The following is a 6,219-nucleotide window of genomic DNA, read 5'->3' on the forward strand; positions in this document are numbered from 1 at the left end:
TGATCTTACACATTGGGAGATTGAAAGATGGATGCCTGCATGATGATGAGGAGAAAGACATAGATGACATAATCATATGCCTTAAGAAGGACGTACCACATGTTGAATGGGAAGAGAATGATATAAACAATATCAGTCAAAATGGCACACAAGTAGAGGTCCACTTCAAAGGGAGGGCAAGAAGAGTTAAGATCCTTAGACAAATAGACCAATCCTTCTACCAACACACCCAATGGTTCAAGCTTTGACTACATCAAGGACTAGAAGAAGATGGAAGAGGAGTCATAAGGCGTGGGTACAAATAGAAATACTTTGCGAGCCCAACACTACTTTGAAGGGGAAGAGTATATTTAGATCCTACTTCCCTCCCCCTTGTGATGCCCAAACCAAACCCAATTCAGTCTCCAAGGGAGAGGGTGCCCCAAAAAAGAAGGCAAGTACCAAGGACTTCAAGGTAGAAAAGTCATTTGCAACGGGTTCCTAAAAGGATGCTAAAGGCTAAAAAATACTATGAAGCTAATGCCTATAGTTGGATACCTAAGCCTCGCCAACAACCTAATCCCCACTCCTTTCTGAGCTACCCCATTGCCAAAAATGTGGTAGTGCTACCACATCCACAGAAAGGTAAACCCAAGGTAAACCTGGTCTGGGATCGACTTTGCAAAGATGGATAGAGCCACAAGAACGTACCGTTAGAACTTCTGAAGCAAGGTCCAAGATGATTCCAAGAGTACCCAAAACCAATCAAGTAATTCCTATATGGTAGTAGCACGAGAACCAGCTCCTAACGATAAAGCATTAGTACAAGAACCTACCACAAAGTTCCACTTAAGAGGGGGACTGCCAACAAACTCATGTATTCCATTCCAAAAAGAGAATGTAGCTACATAAGAACCTACTCCTAAAAAATGTAGTAGCCATGCAAGAACCTACAGAAATAAAGGGGGCAGTGCAAATTATGACAACATTGCTCCCACGGGAGGAGAAGTCCACACCCACTCAAGTCCTCATTTGACGACTCAACCATACCTTCCAACAATTGCTACTGTCTGCCAACTGTTTAATAAAATCAACTCCTATTCGACATGGCTATCAATAAGGTATGCCATAATACTTCAATTTTGATCAAAAGCAATCACACACTCTCACATGCATTCATGATTCTTATGTGTAGGTGAGTCCATATGATAGGTGCACACTCACAAGATTTCTTCACAAGTCGATTCCATTGAAAATGCTTCCAACTCTATTAGATGAAAGCAATACTAGGTGAGTAGGTGTGTGGTTTGGCGGAGACACGTGTCATGGGGATGCTAGAAGTGTGTCGACGGAGCTCGTGACTCCCGTGCTACTCCTTGTGGGAGCCTTGCATAGTGAAGCCTTCACTCGTGTCACTAAAATGCCTATTGATGGGGTTTCCATCGAGAAGAAGGAGGTGAGAAAGAGGGGGGGAGGGAAGGGAAGAAGGGAGGGGGATGGAGAAGGGGACGAAGGTGAAGGGGAATCTTGGCAAACCCAAGGGCAGACAAGAAGAACAAGCAAACCTCAATCTCAACACATGAGCAAGAAGAGAGCTCGTATTTCTCAAAGGTTGCACACAACAATGAAGACCAAAATCAACTACTTGGCCTTTTATACAAGTCACCTTTGGAAGGGAGGGCCAACTCTATTCCTTGTACCACACACACACTCTCTCTTTTGTTACAACCACTTGGGCCCATATGGTGCCAAGGCATATGCTGATTCTCACAACCTTCCCTCTGTCTTCAAATGGCTCTTGTGTTATCCATATACGGGATCCAAATGGCAACTCCTGTGTTATCCATGTATGGGATCCAAATGGTTCTTGTATTATCCTTGCCAATTTGCATGATCCTGGTGACTACTTCGAACATGAGTCATTTGTGGCTCAAAACCCATAGGGTTTGGATGGGTCAGATCAGTTAACATGCTCAATAGCTATTAACATGCCCCCCTTCCTATTGTTAAGCTGTCCTCGAATCAATCGCGCTATAGTAAGTGAGTGAAGAGGACCGTCTGTAGTATGACGTAGCAGTCCAATTGCCATGGGGTGATCCTTTGTGAAATAAGACCGGTACTTCCATAAGTGGGCGGTATGCATGTCTTTGAACGTTCTAATGTGATGGCCATGTAGATTTCATGCTCGAAGGTACATGCGTAGGTCTTGGAATTGGGAGTGGCCAATGTTGAGGTCGAAGACAATCTAGTTGTTGAGATTGTGAAGTTTGTCATTGATTGGACAACTATGGGTAGGGAGATCTCGAACCAGCATGAGGATAAGGCAGTTGAAGTGCACTATAGCCCCACCACCATGGGGTCAAGTATCGAGCCGTAAATATCGTTGAATGGCTAAAGGTGAAAACCAAATCCTTCTTGAGTTATTTCCTTAGGGAAGTTGTATTTAGGGACGTTGTATATAATATTTGGATCCTTCTTTGGTAGCTCCCTAACTTGGGCCCATGTCCATCGTCATATAGAGAGGATGGATTCACCGCTCAAGGGGTACGCTGCAATAATGGTGCCAAAATTGCACCTTCTTCAAAAATGGGATGTGCTAGTGGGATTGTAGACCTGCGTCCACGTCGATGAGGGGAACTGGCACGTCAGGGGCTAAGTTGTAGCCGTTGTGTGTGCGCTTTGGGTTGGCCCACCTTCAGTCATTGGAGGATTGAGTGATAAAAGTGGTGAGGGGGTGAACTTCCATTATTTTGTACAAACGAAGGCAAGAGCCTTCAAGCTGGGGCCTTCTGATGATGCATAAGAGCACTATTTGGTAAGTCTTGGAAGGAGTGGAGGTCAGACCACCATTGTACATTTTCATTTGGCATCGTGCCCTCCTCTGCATGCCCTATGAATGAAAGGTCTATTGGTTTGTCAACAAGATTAGCTAGCCGTAGCAAGATATTGAGGGCTTTGTTTGGTAGGTTGACAAGAGCATTGGATGACATGGACAAGGAGGTCTCGTGCTATGTGGTGCTAGTGTTGGAGACGTGGGAGGAGTACTTGAATTGGTTTGTGCAGGGAGGGGGGGCGGGATGAGATTGATGGGTGGAGGGGGGTGGTGACGAGATTGACGAGTCGTGGAGGGGGTGTGTGGGATCTGAGTTAGGAATATCCGTGGGTGGGGAAGTGGCGTTGAAGATGGAGATGGCTTGCTGACCATTCTCTTCGGTGACAACTTCAGGATACGCTACATGAATTATTTCAAAATTGCTAAGTAGGGACTCTTGTGAGTACTGGAGTGCTTGTAGCACCCTGTTGAACAAAATACTAATTTCAATGAGGTGGTAGGTCGTGGAGTGATAGGCAGCTGTTGAACTGCCGAAGCGCAGCCATAGGTTTGCATCCACTCGATGTCAGCTCGTATGCTTTTGAGAGTACATATCCATGGGCTCAGTTCTTTGGGCTTGGCTAGCTGCATCACATCATCATCCTGTGGAAAATTAGTGGACTCAGTGATTATTCTACACCACGCCTGGAAGTTTAAGAGAATGGGATGGGCAGCTAGAGTTTGAAAGTCAGAGGGATGGACTAGAGATAAGCTAGCGGGCTGAAGATCTAGTGAAAAGTATGACATAGCTAGAACGGGGCGACAATGATCAGGATTTTGGCGAAGGATGGTAGAGAGTGTGTTGGGTGGAAGAGGGGCGGTGAGATTGATGTGAAAGATAAGATTTTGTGCGGGAAGTGCGTTGAAGTGCATGTGTAGGGTTTTGGGGATTGTGCATGGGGAGAGTGTGTAGGTGGCGAGCTGTGTAGAGACCTCCCTATAGGTGGTGAGCTATGCAGAGACCTCCCTGTACATGTGAACTCCTATTGCTCCATGTCTTCCAGTGTGGACTCCTCTAAGTGTCTAGAGGCACGAAGCTACTCATTTTTGGCCTACAAGGTGACGGTGAGGGATCGCTCTCGTGAGAGAAGGTCTAGAGCAGCGGCTAGATTTGCCATTCACATCCCTGTTGGTGCCTTGCGTACATTTCTTCGGCATGTTTCAATCACTCTTTCATGGTTTTGAGGCCTGTTGTCCAACTGGTCTTGAACCAAGGATTCAGTCATCTCTCGTCATGAGAAAAAGCTGCTAGGCAACAGTCAAGACAGAATACATGAGTTTGTCAAAAATGTAACGTGGCTATTAATTTAGAGTCAACCAAATCAATAGACTATTTTAGTTACAGGTTTTGATCTCGATCATCCACCCCGCGTGGCAATGGTTCCCATCCCAAATGTAGAACATGGAATTCGACAAGAATGCCCACTTTGTGTTCTTGATGTCCTCCTCGAACTCTTCGTACTTCTTGAGCCAGTGCAAATTCAACTCCTTTATCACACCCTCGTCCACATCTCGCATTGGCATCTTTGATGTAGTCGTGGACACATTGAAGACACCCATTCTTGGCACATACCCATGTGAGAAGAATGTTTGCACCATCTCTTGGGTGCGGGATGTGATCTAATGGATGGTGGGCATTGGCAGCATTCGACACAAGGGTATCGGGGGCAGAGCATCACCATTTTTCAACTTCAATGAGACAAATTCTGTTAGGCACTTAAACAATCGTTCACAATCACTAGTTTGAAATTATACAACTTCAAAAGACCTAACCACTCACCGTGAATGGTTCCAGCTGGTACTCAATGCACTCCAGTATGCTTGTCTTCTCACATGAGACTATCAATGTCATCTCCACAACTAGACCCTCCTCGTTGTCCTCCTCTAACTCCTCTAATGCCTGTTGCCTTGTAGTGCGTAGGCCTTTACATCTATCGTGTCTCCCTCGACATGAGGGTGCACTCACACTTTCACTACGCTCACTGGAGGAACTATCCTCGCTTTTGTCCTCCTCCTCCCCTTCCTCTTCGACTGTATTGTGTGGCAGTATTATTTTTCTCTTGCCTTTTGAAGGCCACCTTGAAGGCCTTGTGCTGGCCTCTGTAGAGGATGCCAAGGCTCCGAGAAGTTCTGTGGACATACTTCCCTCCATTCCCATTCCAAGAAGAGCCTAGACATCCGCGGGGTCAAGCTCAATTGTCCTTCCTCTGTCATCTCTCGTGGAAGTAGCACCCTTGGGAGCATGCCCTCTTCCTCTCGCAAAAGCAGCATCCCTACTCGGAGGCATGTCCTTGTCTCCAAGATGGGCTTTGTCATCAATTAATTGTTCACATAAATTGGTCCAATGGGGTGAGAAAAATCCTACGAGAAATAGTGAACACATTAAGCAGATGCAAAGGAAGAACAACATAATAGAACAACTCACCACTTTGCCACACGAGTACCATGTTCTCTTTGACATCTACTTCATTCCCCTCCTTGTTCGGTCCTTTTAGGGGGTATTTCTCATACATGCAAGAAATGATAAAACCCATTCGGTGAGAATGCAGTCCAACTCGAGTGTCTGTCATACTTGCTCTTGAGTAACAGGATTGTGTTTGTCATCATACAAGAGGACAATATCATCTCGCTTGAATGAGTGTGATTCCATTCTTGCAAGGATGCAGATTTAGGGTATGGTCAATAGTTTGAAAGCACAAGATTCTAACGCTTGCATTCACGACAAAAAAACCCATCATTACATGAGAGAGAGATGGGTGGTAGCAAAAATGACAAGAGAGAGAGAGAGAGCGGGGGACAAGATAGAGAGATAGAAAAGTGGGGAAGAGGTGGAGATGGCCAAAAACTTTTTTCCAACCGGGTGCCCGAAAGAGAGACCCGGCCCCCTTTCGGGTGCCCACTTCGACAAATGTTTTATGCAAAAGTTCCTATTTAGGGAGAGGGAGAGAGAGAGAGAGAGAGAGAGAGAGAGAGAGAGAGAGAGAGAGAGAGAGGTTTATATAGGCAAGGAGGGGGGGTTAGAAAAGCAACAAAAAACAAGGGGGGCACAACAAAAAGCAAAGGGGTCTAGAAAAGGAAAAATCCCCAAAAGTGTGCCAAGAGGAGGCCGTGGGCATACTTTTGGGGATTTTTCCTTTTCTAAACCCCCTTGCTTTTTGTTATCCCCCCCCTTGTTTTCTGTTGTTTTTCTAACCCCCCCCCCTTGCCTATATAAACCTCTCTCTCTCTCTCTCTCTCTCTCTCTCTAAATGGCTGATGATACGGACACACAGTCGACTGACATGAACAAAGTAAGAATCCATTTGAACTCCATCTTGTTGGAGCCAATGCTACGATATGCGAATGGAAAGACCGCTATTGTCAATGAG

This window comes from Dipteris shenzhenensis, chromosome 8 (assembly GCF_047967505.1).
Source record: "Dipteris shenzhenensis isolate YYH24624 ecotype China chromosome 8, Dip_SZ_1.0, whole genome shotgun sequence".
NCBI lineage: Eukaryota > Viridiplantae > Streptophyta > Polypodiopsida > Gleicheniales > Dipteridaceae > Dipteris > Dipteris shenzhenensis.